The 19,332-nt window shown below is 37.9% G+C and overlaps 1 protein-coding gene across 5 annotated transcripts in view; it reads left to right on the forward strand.

Annotated features, from left to right (window-relative positions):
• Positions 1–12,417: 12,417 nt before the first annotated feature.
• Positions 12,418–19,332, forward strand: part of ATG4C (autophagy related 4C cysteine peptidase) — a 93,570-nt gene continuing 86,655 nt past the window's right edge. Inside the window, exons 1-2 of one of the 5 annotated variants that reach the window (XM_045477661.1) lie at positions 12,418–12,564; positions 13,390–13,534. The gene's annotated coding sequence lies outside the window, so the exon portion shown is untranslated. The remainder of the gene's footprint in view (positions 12,565–13,389; positions 13,535–19,332) is intronic. The other 4 variants (XM_045477659.1, XM_045477656.1, XM_045477660.1 and 1 more) reach the window with 4 other exon arrangements.

The raw sequence follows: 19,332 nt of genomic DNA on the forward strand, positions 1-19,332 counted from the left end.
GCCCTCTCTCTTGAAAAAAAAATGTGTCTGTGTGTCTATCTCTCTATATATAGTTTAATATAAACTACAGCTTTTGTGATACCAAGGTTTAATATTAATATCAACTTATTATTAAGTTAGTAATCCCTTTATATTTATAAAATAAAATACAGATTGTAAATCATTTGTAAATGCAGCAGGAAGGAAAAACATCATTCAAAATTTCATCATCTAAAGGCAACTACTGTTGATATTTTTACCTGCATTTCTTGATATTTTTCTTCTAAGTGTTGTTTTTCATTTGTTTGTTAGTAAGAGTTGTGATTATTTTACCAACATAATTTTTTAGCCAGCTTTTTTTTCACTTGCCATTAGTACATGAAGCACATTTCCATGTTATTATGAACTATTCATAAACATTATTATTTGAATCTTCCCCCAGTTCAAAGTTTGAGACCTGGATTTTGGTTCAAGCGACAAACTGTCAGTATTAGACTCTTTCCTCTTTCTCCAAGTTCGCTGAATTCTCAGTGTCCTAGCAGCCAAAAAAGTAAACGATTTTCTGTTAACAGAGACAGAGATGGAGAAAGAGAGAGAGAGGGAGGGAGGGGAGATAGAAAGAGAGAGAGAGGCTTTATATACTTATTTATTTATTAAGTGTTTATTTATTTTGAAAGAGAGATAAATCGGGGTGGGGGGGAGGGCAGAGAAAGACATAGAATCTCAAGGAGACTCCATGCTGTCAGTGCAGAGCCCGATGCAGAGCTCGATCCTACGAACTGTGGGATCATGACCCAGGCCAAAATCAAGAGTCAGATGCTCAACTGACTGAGCCACCCAGACTCTCTGACAGAGGCTATATTTAGATTCAGAAGAATCTGAAATTGGGTCAGGCTAAAATTTAAACTAACAGAAGTAATGTTTATGAACAGTATTTAACTTGCTGTCTTCCTGGAAAGCAGTGTAAGGTAGAAAGAAGAGCATAGGTTTTTTAAAAAAAATAATTGGAAAAATAGTTAATTTTCATAAGAATGGAAAGAATAAAAAGGAGAAAGAAAAATGTGAATTTTGAGGTCATACTGACCAGAGTTCAAATCACCTAAAAGTTGAGTAATGTTAGAGAAGGCAAAGAGTATAATATTTACTGCCTAAGAGGTTCCAGGTACCTTAAACACATCAGTTATGCAACTAGCCCCAGGCAAGAGGAATCATTGTTCTATGTCCCCAAGCCTTAGAGGGCTGCATATATAATGTACCCACAAAAACCATACTAAATACACAAAAGTGTCTTTATCATTCTTTAACTGGTTCTCAGCACTAACTTAGTAGGATCTCTTACCCATAATATTTGTTCTCATGACTAATATTGTTTAGGCCTCAAGGAAATGATTCTCACATCCTTTGCCCTATATAATGCAACAGTGTTAAAATGCTGTAATGGTTTTGAACTTTGCTGGTGGCAACATCAAAGATAAACACTGTCTCAGGGTATGGAGAGGATGTGAGTGGTAAATGCTTAGGTAAGAAAAAAAAAGACAACTTGTTAAATACTTTCTCTCAGAAAGCATGAATGCAATAGATTTTTTTTTTTTTTTTTGCAATAGATTCTTGAATAGCAAAGAACCATTTCACCATAAAGCTAGTCATTCACTTCCTTGCTTCAGTTCCTATTGCATTTTGTGGTTCCAAGGTACTTAAGAATTAGCATGATATTTGCAACAACTGTATAAGGTGACTATGGTAGGTATTTTTATTTTTTATTCAAAAAAATTTTTTTAACGTTTATTTATTATTGAGGGGCAGAGACAGAGCATGAGAGGGGCAGACACAGAGTCCTAAGCAGGCTCCAGGATCCAGCTGTCAGCACAGAGCCCAATGTGGGGCTCAAACTCACAAACCAAGAGATCATGACCTGACCCGAAGTCAGATGCTTAACTGACTGAGCCACCCAGGCACCCCTATGATGGTAGGTGTTTTTAAAATGGCCTCCAATGATCCCTGCTTCCTTGTGTGTATGCCCTTTTGTAATCGTCTCTCCTTGAGTGTGGGCTAGATGGAGTGGATCGTTTCTAACATGTAGAATACAACAACAGTGATGAGATGCTACCTGTATGACTTCCACGGTGGCTCAGTTGGTTAAGTGTCTGACTCTGGATTTCGGCTCAGGTCATGATCTCACGATTTATGGGACTGAGCCCTGCATCAAGCCCTGCATCAGGCTCAGCACTGACAGTGGAGAGCTTGCTTGGCATTCTCTCTCTCTCTCTGTCCATCTCCCTTTGGTGCTCTCTCTCTCTCAAAATAAATAAATTAATTAAAAAAAAGATTCTCTCTCTCTCTCTGCCCCTCTCCCCTGCTCACACACACTCTGGATCTCAAATTTAAAAAAAAGAAAAAGAAAAAAAAAAGACTATAACTTCTATTTTGCTAGCAAACTCTCTAGTGCTTCTTGGCTCACATGTTTTGAAGAAACAAGATGCTTTCTGGCAAAGAAATGAGAGTGACTATGACTAATAGCCAGTGAGGAACTAAGGCCCTTAGTCCAACAAAGAACTGAATCCTGTCAACAACCACTGAAATGAACTTGGAGGCACATTCTTCCCTAGTCATGCCTTCAGATGGGTCCATAGACCTTGGCCATCACCTTGATTACAACCTTGAAGGACATCAGGAAGCAGAGAATCCAGCTAAGTTATGCCCAGGTTACTAATCCCCCCAAATTGTGAAATAATAACTGTTGTTCTTTAAAATCACCAAGAAATAGGTAATTTTTAAAAAAAAATTTTTTTTTTCAACGTTTATTTATTTTTGGGACAGAGAGAGACAGAGCATGAACGGGGGAGGGGCAGAGAGAGAGGGAGACACAGAATCGGAAACAGGCTCCAGGCTCTGAGCCATCAGCCCAGAGCCTGATGCGGGGCTCGAACTCACGGACTGTGAGATCGTGACCTGGCTGAAGTCGGACGCCTAACCGACTGCGCCACCCAGGCGCCCCTAGAAATAGGTAATTTTTAATACAGAATACATAATTAACACAGTGGCTATTTAGCATTTTGTAATTTGAAACATTTTTTATTACTCTTAAGTGTGTGTGTATATGTATATATATCTATATATGTAGGTCTAGACATAAAAATACATTTTAATTAGCATAAAATATGATTAGTGAACATCTTTTCATGTGCTTATTGACTACCTGTACATATCCTTTGGAGAAGTATCTATTCAATTTCTTCGCCTATCTTTTAACTGGGTTGTTGTCTTTTTATTCCTGATCTGTAAATTCTTTACATATTCTGGATACTAGAACTTTATCAGATATATGACTTGCAAATATTTTTTCCATCCTGTGGACTGTCTTTTCACTTTCTTCAGAGAGTCCTTTGATGCATGAAAGGTTTTAATTTTGATGAAGTCCAATTTACTTTTTTTTTAATTAAAAAAAATGTGTATTTACCTTTGAGAGAGACAGAGACAGAGCATGAGTGGGGAGGGACAGAGAGAGAGGGAGACACAGCATCTGAAGCAGGTTCCAGGCTCTGAGCACAGAGCCCGATGAGGGGCTTGAACCCACAGAGAGATCATGACCTGAGCTGAAGTCAGATGCTTAACTGACTGAGCCACACAGGCACCCCTCCATTTCATACTTTTAAAGGCTGAATAATATTGCATTGTATCTATATACATTTTGCTTATTCATTCACCTGTGTATGAACACTTGGGCTGCTTCCATCTTTTAGCTATTGTGAATAATACTGCTATGACCAGGGTGTACAGCATGAACTGCTTTTTGTTAGAGAGAAAAAAAACTTTCCCCAGAAGCTCTCTAGCAAATTTTCCCTCACATCTCATTGCCTGGAATTGCATCACATATTCATGCCTAAACCAAGAGAAATGGGCCACAATGTTTAATTCAGGTCTAAACTTTAGGCAAATCATAATTTATGTCTTGTAGGGGTTGAGGTGGGAGTAGAACTCCCCAGAAGCTCTGGGCTGTAAGGAGGATGGTGGGTTCCATTATAAAAGAAGGATGTCGGGGTGCCTGGGTGGCTCAGTCAGCTAAGTGTCCGACTTCAGCTCGGGTCATGATCTCGCGGTCCGTGAGTTCAAGCCCTGCATCGGGCTCTGTGCTGACTGCTCAGAGCCTGGAGCCTGTTTCAGATTCTGTGTCTCCCTCTTTCTCTGACCCTCCCCTGTTCATGCTCTGTCTCTCTCTGTCTCAAAAATAAATAAACGTTAAAAAAAATTAAAAAAAAAAGAAGGATGTCAGATGTACAGATGGCCAACAGGCACATGAAATGATGCTCAACGTTGCTCCTCATCAGGGAAATACAAATCAAAACCACACTCAGATATCACCTCACGCCAGTCAGAGTGGCCAAAATGAACAAATCAGGAGACTATAGATGCTGGCGAGGATGTGGAGAAACGGGAACCCTCTTGCACTATTGGTGGGAATGCGAACTGGTGCAGCCACTCAGGAAAACAGTGTGGAGGTTCCTCAAAAAATTAAAAATAGATCTACCCTATAATCCAGCAATAGCACTGCTAGGAATTTACCCAAGGGATACAGGAGTGCTGAGGCATAGGGGCACTTGTACCCCAATGTTTATAGCAGCACTCTCAACAATAGCCAAATTATGGAAAGAGCCTAAATGTCCAGCAACTGACGAATGGATAAAGAAGTTGTGGTTTATATACACAATGGAATACTACTTGGCAATGAGAAAGAATGAAATCTAGCCTTTTGTAGCAACATGGATGGAACTGGAGAATGTTATTTTAAGTCATACAGAGAAAGACAGATACCGTATGTTTTCACTCATATGTGGATCCTGAGAAACTCAACAGAAGACCAGGGGGGAGGAAAAAGACCAGGGGGGAGGAAAACAGAAGACCAGGGGGGAGTTATAGAGAGGAAAGGAGGCAAACCATAAGAGACTCTTAAATACTGAGAATAAACTGAGGGTTGATGGGGGGGGGGTGGGGAGGGGAAAGTGGGTGACAGGCATTGAGGAGGGCACCTGTTGGGATGAGCACTGGGCGTTGTATGGAAACCAAATTGACAATGAATTTCATATTAAAAAAAAATAAAAGAAGGATGTAAGTGTAAGCAAGTCAGTTATACTCTCCACTGCCAAGAGCAGTGAAAGTGACACACACATGTTAAGGTGAATCTCAGATTTATATAGAATTTCTGTTTCGAAACTTTGAGGCTGGTGAACATACCTCATATTCCTGTCATCCTTGGTCATCATCTTCCCTTTTGTGTTCTCAGCTGTGCTTCCTCTCCCCTAGCCCAATCCTCTACTTTTCTCCCTCTGAAATCTTTCCATTCCTTCTTTCATGCTCTAATTTGCTAAAACCTAGTTCTCCTCATAGAATTCTTATTTCACATCCTGGTTTTTTTTTTTTTAATTTTTTTTTTCAACATTTATTTATTTTTGGGACAGAGAGAGACAGAGCATGAACGGGGGAGGGGCAGAGAGAGAGGGAGACACAGAATCGGAAACAGGCTCCAGGCTCTGAGCCATCAGCCCAGAGCCTGACGCGGGGCTCGAACTCACGGACCGCAAGATCGTGACCTGGCTGAAGTCGGAAGCTTAACCGACTGCGCCACCCAGGCGCCCCTCACATCCTGGTTTTAATGAATGCTGACTTTTCTCTGAATTCGGTCTCCCTGAAACTTTCTTGAATTTATGTGGGTTGGTTTTTTTTTTTTTTTTTTTGGTCTTTTTGTTCTCACTTATTCATGCACACCAGGTCCAGAGATGAATTCAGCTTTCTCCTCATTCTGTAATCCTCTGCTCTTATGTAAAAATCCTATTCCCTGAAGAATTTCGAGACATTTGTATACACCATTCTCTACCCTACCTCACTTCTGGCTAGGAGCTTACATCTCTATCTACCTAGCTCACAATCTTATCCATGCCCATGTTTTTGTTTTTGTTTTTTTTCAATTGTTATTTAAAGTTAATCACTCCTAAAGGTATATATATTCAGCTCAAATCTTCCTCTTAAACTTCATATCGAACTGTCTCCTGGACATAGCCATCTGACAACTCTTAAGCATTCCTTTTTTTTTTTTTTTTAAGATTTTATTTATTTATTTATTTATTTATTTATTTATTTATTTTTATTTTGAGAGAGAGAGAGAGAGAGACAGTGCAAGTGGGAGAAGGGCAGAGAGAAGGAGAGAGAGAGAATCCCAAGCAGGCTCCACACTGTTAGCACACAGCCCGATGTGGGACTCAAACTCACTAACCGTGAGATCATGACCTGAGCTGAAATCTAGATCAGGACACTCAACCAACTGAGCCACCCAGGTGCCCATATTTTTAATTAATTTATTTATTTAAAAAAATTTTTTTTAATTTATCTTTGAAGGAGAGAGAGAGACAGAGTATGAGCGGCGGAGGAGCAGAGAGAGAGGGAGACACAGAATTCGAAGCAGGCTCCAGGCTCTAAGCTGTCAGCACAGAGCCCGATGCGGGGCTCGAACTCACGGACTGTGAGATCATGACCTGAGCTGAAGCTGGACGCTCAACCGACTGAACCGCCCAGGCGCCCCTATTTATTTTTTTATTTTTTAAGTAGGCTTCATGCCCAGTGTGGAGCCCAACACAGGCCTTAAACTTACTGCCCTGAGATCAAGACCTGAGCTGAGATCTCAGACGCTCAACTGACTGGGCCACCCAGGTGCCCCTTGAGATTTTATTTTTAAGTAATCTCTACACCCAATGCAGGGCTTGAACTCACAATCCTGAGATCGAGAGTAGTATGCTCTTCTGACTGAGCCAGCCAGGCGCCCTAAGCATTCCTAATTCAACATCTGGAAAATCGGAAAACCAGAAACTTAGAAATCTTTCTTGATTCCTTCTCCTCTTCACACCTCTTCTTGATTCTATTATCCTAATATCTCTGACCAATTCTTTTTGCTCTTTCCTTATCACTATTTACTTCAGACTTCCCATTTTTTAAACTGAATCATGAAAACAATCTCCTAACTGTTCTTTCCAGCCCAAATCATTCCCTGTAATACCACAACCAGCAGCCTAAAATGTCATTCCCTAAATGGTTACCTATATAACCAGGTTAAACTCCAAGATTCTTATCACAGTACACAAGACCCTTTTAAGGAAATAGCCCCCGTCTGTCTTTCCAGTCTTGTATTGGACCATTCCCTCCCTCTCTTGTTCCAACTATAATGAATTTATGTTATTCTACATTGGTTAAGCCTCCCTCTTCTGCAGCTGGTTAAATTTTTTTTATTTATTTTTTAAAATATACATCCAAGTTAGTTAGCATACAGTGCAACAATGATTTCAGGAGTAGATTCCTTAATACCCCTTACCAATTTAGCCCATACCCCCTCCCACAACCCCTCCAGCAACCCTCAGTTTGTTCTCCATATTTATGAGTCTCTTATGTTTTGTACCCCTCCCTGTTTTTATATTATTTTTGTTTCCCTTCCCTTATGTTCATCTGTTTTATCTCTTAAAGTCCTCATATGAGTGAAGTCATATGATATTTGTCTTTCTCTGACACTAATTTCACTTAGCATAATACCCTCCAGTTCCATCCACGTAGTTGCAAATGGCAAGATTTCATTCTTTTTGATTGCCGAGTAATACTCCATTGTGCATATATACCACATCTTCTTTATCCGTTCATCCATCGATGGACATTTGGGTTCTTTCCATACTTTGGCTATCATCGATAGTGTTGCTATAAACATTGGGTGCATATGCCCCTTTGAAACAGCATACCTGTATCCCTTGGATAAATGCCTACTAGTGCAATTGCTGGGTTCTAGGGTATTTCTATTTTTAATTTTTTGAGGAACCTGCATACGGTTTTCCAGAATGGCTGCACCAATTTGCATTCCCACCAGCAGTGCAAAAGAGATCCTCTTTCTCCACATCCTCGCCAACATCTATTGTTGCCTGAGTTGTTAATGTTAGCCATTCTGACAGGTGTGAGGTGGTATCTCACTGTGGTTTTGATTTGTATTTCCCTGATGATGAGTGATATTGAGCAATTTTTCGCGTGTCGGTTGGCCATCTGGATGTCTTCTTTGGAGAAGTATCTATTCATGTCTTTTGCCCATTTCTTCACTGGATGTTTGGTTTTTGGGTGTTGAGATGTGTTGAGTAAGAAGTTGCTGCAGTGAAGGTCAAAGAGGTTTTTGCCTGCTTTCTCCTCAAGGATTTTGATGGTTTCCTGCCTTACGTTTAGGTCTTTCATCCATTTTGAGTTTATTTTGTGTATAGTGTAAGAAAGTGATCTAGGTTCATTTTTCTGCATGTCATTGTCCAGTTTTCCCAGCACCACTTGCTGAAGAGGCTGTCTTTATTCCATTGGATATTCTTTCCTGCTTTGTCAAAGATTAGTTGGCCATACAGTTGTGGGTCCATTCTGGGGTCTCTATTCTGCTCCATTGATCTGAGTGTCTGTTTTTGTACTACTACCATACTGTCTTGATGACTACAGCTTTGTAATAAAGCTTGATGTCTGGGATTGTGATGCCTCCTGCTTTGGTTTTCTTTTTCAAGATTGCTTTGGCTATTCGGGGTCTTTTCTGGTTCCATACAAATTTTAGGACAGTTTGTTCTAGCTCTGTGAAGACTGCTGGTGTTATTTTGATAGGGATTGCATTGAATATGTAGCTTGCTTTGGGTAGTATGGACATTTTAACAATATTTGTTCTTCTTATCCAGGAGCATGGAATCTTTTTCCATTTTTTTGTGTCTTCTTCAATTTCTTTCATAAGCTTTCTATAGGTTTCAGTGTATAGATTTTTCTGGTTAATTATTTTTATCATTTATCTCAGGAATTTCTCATCTAGGGTCCCTCGAATTGAGAGTAACTGACAATCCATATTCTCTTAATACCTTGTTCATACCTCTATCATAATGTTTATCACACTGTATCATGGACCATAATTTTCTATCTGAATTCTCTTCATATTTCCAAAGTGCTGGGTATTTAGTAGGTATAACCTGTGAATATAGATCCTGAGCTGCATTTTAAGATGAAGGTTTATTTTGCAGCACTTGCTGAATGTGGTTATGAAAGGAATAGGAAGATGGAATAATATTGCATTTAGGAGGGAAGCTGAGTTCACTGAAGTTGTTTTCAAAATTATGGGGATTCTGTGCATGTTTGTAGGTTGAGGTAAACGGGGCAGTGAAGAAAGAGAGGTTGAAGACGTAGGAGAAGTGACAGAAATAAGGTCATTTGAGAAGGAGAAAAGGTTTTAAGTTATCCTCAAAATAATTTTTTTAGCTTTTAGAGGCCTACAAGTTATTTGTCTCATTAAGGGCTGAGTTCATTTTATCTAAAGATAATATCCTTGATCAGGGATTTATGTTACACATTTACTTATTAAACAGAACTTTCATCTTTACTTGGGCCCAGGAGGGAGATGGATAAAGAAGTATACTTGGTAGAAGTTAAGGATTAAAAGTTCACTAACAAAAATCTGGAGTTGTATCACAGTCAATGCTACTAGAATGGCTGGTATACTTTCAAAGGACAGTATATGCCTGGGATATGATGGCATTTTATAAAGGTCTTGACACTTAAGATAAATGTTGTTATATATACCCATACCCCGCAGTAAATGCTCTTTCATGATTTTTGAGTGTACCATTCTGATTAATCAAATATTATGGTTTTAATACTTATTATACAATCTGAATTACTAATGAAGAAAATGAAACTCAGATGTTAAAAATATATTATATTAAAACTACACAGTATGAATAGAGAGGGAGTTTCAGGGCCTCAGATATCACAGTGAACTCCCACAACACTTATGGAGAGTAAGTTACTCTGAACAAAGTATTGTGTTAGAGCTAAGAGGGACACAGATGTTTAAGATGTGGCTCCTGCCTTTTAGAATGTGTATTAGCTCTTGCAGAGTTATGATTAACTGAATGCATAAGTGATGTTTAGAAGACAACATTACACATATTTTACTTCCCACCTTCCATTCTGATAAAGCTCTCTTATCTTATTTTCATTTCCCTTTTAAATCTTTCCTGTGCTTCAGAAATAGACTTAGTGGCTAAGCAGAGTGTTTTGTCCCTAGCAGTACTCACTGTGTATTTGTTGAACTCAGACGAATATCTTGTATGGTTTTGATTTTTGTGTGCTTGGCAATTGGCTGAATTGGAAAGTCAAAGACACAGTTAAAAATGAGAAGGGAGGGGTGCCTGGGTGGCTCAGTCGGTTAGGGGTCTGACTTCAGCTCAGGTCATGATATCACAGTTCGTGGGTTTGAGCCCTGCATCAGACTCTGTGCTGACAGCCCAGAGCCTAGAGCCTGCTTCAGATTCTGTGTCCTGCTCACTGTCTGCCCTTTCCCTACTCCTGTTCTGTCTGTCTGTCTGTCTGTCTCTCTCAACAATGAATAAACATTAAAAATTTTTTTTAATGAGGACATTGCTGAGTACTGCAGCTGCAAGAATCTCTTTTAAAAACCTACAGTCTGTTACATAAATTATGTACTCTTTAAACTTTTTTCCACGTTCATTTACACAATTGATCATTGAAACTGCTTTAGGATATGTATATCAATTATTTAGCATATTTTAAAAGCTTCCTTAATAACATCTTTAATAAGTGGATGCAATTTTGTATTTACTGCAAACAGTTATGAATAACAGATAACCTAATTATAGTTTATCATTACCTCTAATCATTCCAATGGAAATGTTTCTCTCATTGCATTCATATTGTTTTGGTGCATGAGTATGGAAAGCAGCAGATTGTTTTCTGTGATCATAGATTTTAAATATTTACTTGCTAGTGCTGCATAATTTAGCACACTGGAGTTGGGAAGCAGTTTGTATGGTAGTGGATGCCATGTCCGTGTTACAGAATACAATTACCCTCTGTGACTTCTATGTGAGGTTATAAAAATGGTAAGTATTCTACTCCATTTTTCCAACCAATTAAAATCTGTTTTGCTGTAAATCCACAGAAAACCAATGTTAATGGTATATGTCAATTTTATTTTGTAAAATTACCACATAGTTTAAGGATTCAAGCATTGTTTCTCATGGCCTATTAGTGCAAAATATAAAAAATAAAATACATTCATTCTTGGTAATCCAAATCTTTATGAAAGTAACAAAAGGCATACAGACAGCTTGTTCAATGCATGCTATCTGTCCTAAGAAATCAAAACAAAGTTCTGTATTTTAAAATATGGAATCACAGACTAATGAGGCAAGATAAGTCAGTTTGTTAAATCTAATAAATGTTACATTTATGATCTTGTGTAATTGGTCACTTGGTTGCCCTACCACCTAACAGAAAATAAATAGTTCCAGTTATCTGTTTTTGTAAGAATGAAAATAATCCAAACCATTAATATGTTAAAAAAGTGAAAAACACTAAAAAAATGTTTATTTTTGAGAGAGTAAAAGGAGGGGAGGGGCACAGAGAGAGGGGGACAGAGGATCCAAAGAGGGCTCTGCGCTGTCAGCAGAGATGTGGGGCTCGAACTCATGAACAGTGAGCTCAGGACCTGACCTCAAACCACTGAGCCACCCAACCACCCCAAAAGTGAAAAACATTTTAAAATTTAATTTTTAACTTTCAACTCTTCAATCTGAAAGGTTTCTTTTCCCTTGTAGGTACATAGTCCGGTAATACAGACTGTTAATTTTTTACTCCCAGGTCCTACTATAATTTCCTATGCAATTCAGAAGCATGCCTGGCAGACCTTGTTCCAACGCAATCTTTCAGTACTGCAAAACGACCTAGGATTACACTTTGCAATACTTTAGTATTTCCCTCATACTCCTTACGAGTATGGATAAAAATTTCCATCTCATAAAAAGCCTTTATACCGTCCTGTGTTTCAATCCTTGAAAAATAAAAGGAATGTGGAAAATCAGCGCACACATTCCTTAATATTTTATAACTTTTTGTCTATCAGTCTCAACTACAGCTTGGCTTAGACAACCTTCACAACAGGATAGAAAGGAATATATGTATCTTTATCAAAGTGAGCCTTGGTAGGAAGGTCTACATTATTACAAGAAATTTAGTGACTCCTCTGAAAACACAACTGGAATCTCCGGGTGTCAGGTGAAAACTGAAAAAAATGAGGGGCGCAGTGCATATTGGGTCTTGTAGTTCCGCGCCGAAGGAGGAGGCGTGGTGTGGCGTTGCATGCTGGGAGTTGAAGTCCAATTGTTCAGCGGGAACTCAAAGCAGACACAATGTGGCTTGTCTATTAGAGACATTGCTTACAGACACATACTTTCCCTTGGCTCTGCGCTTGCCGTATTGGTGACCTAGGGGCTGGGATGGCAAAGAACGGGGGAAAAGGGATGGATGAAGTGAGTGGGTCATGGGCCTGTGGGCGGTTGATATTGCTACGGCCAATCAAAAGGATTTAATGCCCCGGAAGTGGCTGACATACTGGGTTCGAAAGGGAGGCCTTTCCTCTTACTACGGTGGCCGGGAAGCTCGGGATGCCTGTGGCTGCGGCGCTGAGGTCGGAGCGTCTGCGTGTGTGAGGGCTGCTTTTGGGGCGGCTGCTGCTAGAGCTGGAACACTTCCCGGGTTGGTGGCTCTTGCACATTTTTTACACCTTTCCAGTTCTGTTTCGGTGAGGGTCGACTTGAGCCTAGCGGAGTCAGGAGAAGGTTGGGACTTAGCGTCTCTGGTACCCAAATGACCGGGTTTTGGGGGGACCCACATTCAGTGGAGATCCTGTGACCAACCGTTTACGCTCTCTGAGGGTTTTGGCACCTCCCTCATCTACTTTTTAGTGTAATTTGCCTTCTGACCTCTTGCCCTACCCGGGCTCCAAACCTAACTAACCGTAAGCCTTCCTGTGGGCTGCTTGTTCCCCCCTCTCCTTGTGGCTTTTTTTTAGGTATTCCAGATACGACCTCTTGTCCACTAAGCTATCACATCCGTTTAACTTGTTTCCATTAAAAAAGAAAAGGCATGAAAAAAAAAATTAGATTCTCAAGATCTCAATCTTATCATTCCTAACACCTTATCTCCTTTTTGGCCTTCGTTACTGCTGCAGACCTTAACACTCGCCTGAGTATCTTAATGCCTTTCCATCCAGAAATTAACGTTCACTCTATTTGGTTCTTAGTCACCCTCAACTCTAACACCTTCATCTACGTCTAAGGGCTTCATAGGCTGGAGGTTCGAATACATTCTTATGATGACTGGTGAATGTGAGAGATTTCAGTGGTCATCTCAGCATGACTGCTTATTGAGTTTATATTTCTTAACATTTTTTGGCTTACATTTTCATTTTGTGTTATTTTCCAAGAGGTTTGATGCTACCTTAAAGTAGAATACTTTGTCCTACAGCTTTTCGTATCTAAATTACTTAGGTGGGATTTTTTCCCCTCTATTCCTACTCAGATTAGGTGTCCCTACTGGAATTTGCAATGATTTTGTGTCAGTTAATGGACACAACGGAGTGCTCGTTCCTTCTTGCTTGCTTGTGATTTGTAATTAGATTATGAGTCATTGAAAGTACCCAGAGGGATTGGAAAAGCTTTGAAAGGTAAAGTCTATGTATGTTCCAACTTACAAATTAATAAAGCCTGTTTGCTGAACAAGGAAGATTCTAATTCTAAGAGTTTCTAATTGGTCTAGTAATCTGATATTATATTCAATTATAAATTAATTCTCTGTAAAACTTGGGGAATTGTTTAAAGTTAATAAGTAGTCAGTATAAGGAATTGTATAGTTTAGTAAAAAAAAGTTTAAAAACTACTTAACTGATATTCTTTCTGTAAAATAGAATGCAAATATGTTGAAAAGTTTATTTGTTGTAATTGTTTATGGTGTATTTTTATATATTTTGATAAATCTGGTAAAACAGCATTGTATACTATTCATTAATGTTTTGTAGACAGAAATTTTTGTACTTCCTGGCTTTATGGGGACTGTGTAGCTCAAATAAGTCTGCGGCTTTTCTTCTATTCTGATTATTGCACTATGGAAATCCAAACAGTAAAACTTTTGTTCTCCTTTAAGCATTTAAATACAATATGTATATGTCAGTAAAATATAAATATTAATACTTGTACCCTGTCAAATGGGAATTATTCCTAATCAGAAATGGTTTCAGCCATGCTTACAATTTGGAGCTAAATATATAATATTTCAGATGTAATTCACTCATAGAATTCTTGATTAGATAAATGTTAAGGGGCTAGACATTACTCAAACTTTATATTTTTCTTGAGATTTTATTGATTTAGTAGGCATTCCCTGAATATGTCTTACTATTTAGCGATCATGACAAAATCATCAAAACATTTATTGAGAGCATCCTGTTGTTCTCAGCTCTGTAGTAGATGCTATTAAAGCATTGCTGCACTTAATCAATATAACAACTTCGTGAGCTGCTGAATATTAATTTACATTTAGCAGATTGAGAAACTGAACCTCAAAGAGCTCAAGTCATTTAGTCCAGTTCATTTTGACTCTTCCCACTCAACCACAGCTGCCAAGATGTATTCTCTACCCTGGAATATATAAGGAGCATTAATTCAGTAAGTATTTATTGAAGCAGCTGTTATGTACCAGATACTCTTCTAGGTGCTGGAGATATAACAGTGAACAAAAGAGACAAAAGTAAGCTCTTGGGAGCTTACACTATAGCAGAATGTATGGCATGTAAACCTTGCCTTCAAGAAGGAGCAAATATAGCCAATATGCATTAGATTTTATGTATTTTAGAATGTTAAAGTTGAAAAGAGAGATTAACTAGGAAAGATTTAATGAAGAAGATGGGATTTAATCTAGAACTAAAATAGCGTATATAGAATTGGTAGGTAGAAACGTGAAGAAAAGTGATTTTAGCTTGAGGCATAAAAATAATAAAATTCTGAATTGTAGGGGAGACAGAGGAGAGGGAGGGACAGATAACTGGACTGCTTTTCAGTAACTTGCACACACAAGTGCACAGTATTGGTTGAATTTGAAGCAAATGTTTAAGTGAATGAAGCTATGACAAGAGTTCAGATATGAAGCAAAGAGGGATTAGATAGATCTACTGTTATTATAGTGGGACTGGAAGACAGGAATGCATTTGATAGCTGTTGATGAAAGAACCAGTAGGTTCTGTTAATTATTAAATATTGGGAGTAGGGTGGTGGCCAAAGGAGAAAGGAGGCTACATTACCAAGTTTGAACTGATTGGACCAGGTGTGTTGTAGATTTATTTACTTATTTCATCAAATCATGAGGTTTTAGAAAAAATTCCAAGATACACCTTTGTTTATGAATCACTATGAAAGAAGAAAATATTGCCAATTAAAGATCGTCAACTATAAGTTGTATTCATTTTCAGAGTTAAAATGTGAAAATGTGTGATCTAGAAATGATGAAATAAAATACTCCTTATAATGGTTGGTGGACCTTATAACCATTTTCCCCCCTGTTTATAAATAAACTTGAAATCTTTGACATGCATTCAGTTATTTAGCATTTATTTATTAACTGGGCACTCTTCTCGATCACAATGATGAAATGGCGAGCTTCATCACAGAACTACCCTCAGAACTTACTGTGTAACAGGGGAGGCAGACATAAATCAAATGTTCAAAGATATTTAAAGTTCCAGCTATTGTAAGTGCTATAAGAGAGGACTTGATGTTATACAGAGGAAAAACTGTTTACAAGAAGGACAGCAGTGTGGATGGGAAGAGGCCAGATTAGAGATGATTCTATCTTGGGCCAGATGGTGGTGAAGATAGAAGTGATGGATTTAGAGATATTTAGGAGGTGGAACTAGGTGATGGATTGGACATGAGGAAAGAGGAAGAGGAAGGTGCTGCCACCACTAGGTTTTTGGCTTATGTAACTGGATGGATAGTGGTATAGTTCACTAAGAGAACACTGTAAGATGACCAGGTTTGGAGGGACATGGTTTATTTGTTAATATTTTTTATGGGGGCATTAGTTTTCAAGGTTAATTGCTTATTCTTTTTTTTCTTTTATGTCATTGTTTTAATTAAGTATATTTGAGGAATGATGTACCCGAAATAAATTTTTTCAGTTTTTTTTTTTTTTTTTTCTTGAGAGCAGGGATAAAGTTCTAGATGAAAGCATGTTGGTATTCATTTTGAATTTATATGTAACATATTCAGCCATATATATGAATAGGTAACTGAGTACAGTTATATATGATCTTTATTTTCACGTGGGATTTGGCAATACATTGGGCTTCTGGTTAAATTCTAGCTTTTTCATTCAGTTAGTGTATATGTAAATTTAAATGTGTATTTGGGAAGAAAGGCATGCTTTTGATTTTTCCTTGAAATGGCTCCTTTGTGTAATTTTTCATAAATTTTGAATCAGTACAATCAGTTTATTTTTAAAATTTTACATTTCATAGTAAAGCAGTAGAAGAGCAAAGAGCATGGGCTCTGGAGTCAGACTGCCTGGATTCAAGATGTGTTTTGCTATTTACTAGCAGTATGACCTTGTAGTAGTTATTTAGTCTTCCAAGCCTTTTTTCCTCTTAATCTGTAAGATGAGGATAATGATAGTATCTGTGTTACAGAGTTGTTAAAAGGATTAAATGATATGTAATATATGCATAGGTTAACAAAATTACTGGTACAGAGTTTGTGTTTATTTTTATTAGAGATATGTGGTCTGAAATTATCTGTATATCTGTATTAACATTTTAATTTTAGAGATCCTTGTAACTAATAGATCCCAATTGGAGAAAAAATTTGTTTGGCTAGTCATATTTGGATTTGGAATAAATATTACTTAGCATAGTTCTGCTAATTTATAATTGTCCTAGATGACTTACCACATGTCATCTTTTAAGAATTTTCGTCAGAGATTATGTTTAGTCTACAGCTATCATAGGAAACTAATGGTGGCTTGGTTTGTAATTACTTATTATTTGTTAGAATTAGTACTTTTATTTTTAGCCAAACCTTTCTGAACTTCATACTTGATTTTAGCACTTATGGATAGGATGAGTAAGTAGTTAGACTTAATATAGCCTGATCAGCTACATGAAAATAAATTTAATTTCCACCCTGCTTTTTCTTCCAACTTTTTTCTTTTGAAAGTTTCAAACCTATAAAAAAGCTAAAAGAATAGTACAGCAAATATCTGCACATCTTTTACTTAGATTCACTAGTTGTTAACATTATACCTCATTTGTTTTCTCTCTCTCTAAATACACACACATGCATGCTTTTTTTTTTCATGCTGAACCACTGGAAACTGAGGTTGGAGACATCATGACACTTCACTCCTAAATTCTTCGCCATACATCTCGTATGAATTAGGACATTTTCCTACATAGCTATAATGCTGTGGGCACACCCAAGTAATTTAACCCTGATTGATACTATTTAAGGTATAGGCCATATTAAAAAATTTGAATTTATCCAAATGTTTAAAAAACAGGGCACCTGGGTGGTGCAGTCGGTTAGACTTCCGACTTCAGCCAGGTCACGATCTCGCGGTCCGTGAGTTCGAGCCCCGCGTCGGGCTCTGGGCTGATGGCTCAGAGCCTGGAGCCTGTTTCCGATTCTGTGTCTCCCTCTCTCTCTGCCCCTCCCCCGTTCATGCTCTGTCTCTCTCTGTCCCAAAAATAAATAAACGTTGAAAAAAAAAATTAAAAAAAAAAAAACAAAAAAAACATACTGAATCCAACCAGAGATTATGAATTTTCTTAGTTGTCATGTTTGTTTTATTCTTCCTCCTTCCTGTTTTTTTTTTTTTTTGTCTTTTAAGACTGACATTTTTTTTAATTAAAAAATTTTCTTTTAAAAAATATTTATTTATTTTTGAGAAAGAGTGACAGAGTATGAGTGGGGGAGGAACAGAGAGAGGGAGAATCCAAAGCTGGCTCCAGGCACTGAGCTGTCGTCAGCACAGAGCCCAGCACAGGACTTGAACTCATGAGCTACGGGTTCATGACCTGAGCTGAAGTCAGATGCTTAACTGACTGAGCCACCCAGGCGCCCCTCAAGACTGCTATTTTTGAAGACTCTAGCTATTTTGTTTTGTAGATTTTTTTATTAAAATTTTTTTTCTTAATGTTTATTTATTTTTGAGAGAGAGATAGAGTGCAAGAGGGGGAGGGACAGAGAGAGAGAGGGAGAGACAGAATCTGAAATAGGCTCCAGGCTCTGAGCTGTCAGCACAGAGGCCAGCACAAAGCCCAATGAGGGGCTTAAACCCATGAACTATGAGATCGTGATCTGTGCCAAAATGAAGAGTTGGATGCTCAGCTGACTGAGCCACCCAAGTGTCCCCCCTTCCCCCCTTTTTTTTCTTTTTTTAAAGTAGGCTCCATGCCCAATGTGGAGCTTGAACTCATGACCCGGAGATCAAGAATCACATGCTCTACCGACTGAGCCAGTCAGGTGCCTCACTGTTATTCTTTTTTTGATGATTAAATTATCTCAAATCTGATTAGTCCCTTCAAGCCAGTTCCTATGGCCTTTGCATATGTCCATGTTGGTATTTGGGCATATTCTTAATTTTTTGTACAAAAGATGTTCCAGGCTCACCTTGTATATTCCTTGCTTAAGACCTGGAGTTAGCCATTTTGCAATGGAGTCCTGGTTCAATTTATTGGAAAACAGTACTCAGAAACCAAGATTTGGGCATTGAATATACTCACTGCTACTGGAGTATCACTGCTTTTAGGCTCTTTAAATAAATGGACACACATGCGCACACACACACACATTTTTTAAAAGAAATCATGAATTTATAGGATGCTTTCAATTCGGATTCAGAACCACAGAGTTTATCTTCACCTTCTGTCAGTTCATATTTGTATCTCCCTTTTCCTACAGGGAGAATTCCGATTCAAAACTGTATTAATATATTTACCCATCTATCCTATAAAACATTTACGTTAGTTTTGGAATTACTATACTGATACTCTCCAACAACAGATTTACCACTTAAAGATTTCTTTGTCATTTTATGTCCTTAGACTATATTCCACTAAAGATGTATAGTCAAATTATATGTTCCAAGTCATTTGAATTTTTTTTTTCTGTGATTGTTTTCAATTTAAAATATAAAGATCTTACTAAACTAATTTTTTGTAGACTCTGTAAGTTATCTAGTAAAATGACTAAAGTAGCCATAATAATTTAAAACTTCATCAATAATATATAGTTATAGGGAACTCCAGAATAGTTATATCAGGTAGAAAATATGCAGTTTTTATCTTTGTAAGGCTGTAAACTTGTAGCTCTATTTTCAAATTGATACACTATTGTTTAAAATTAGGAATGATGAGAAAATGACATCAAACAATTCCATTTATAAGCCAAAACAATTGTGTTTGTGAACATTTTA

This window comes from Leopardus geoffroyi, chromosome C1 (genome assembly GCF_018350155.1).
Source record: "Leopardus geoffroyi isolate Oge1 chromosome C1, O.geoffroyi_Oge1_pat1.0, whole genome shotgun sequence".
In the NCBI taxonomy this organism is placed as follows: domain Eukaryota; kingdom Metazoa; phylum Chordata; class Mammalia; order Carnivora; family Felidae; genus Leopardus; species Leopardus geoffroyi.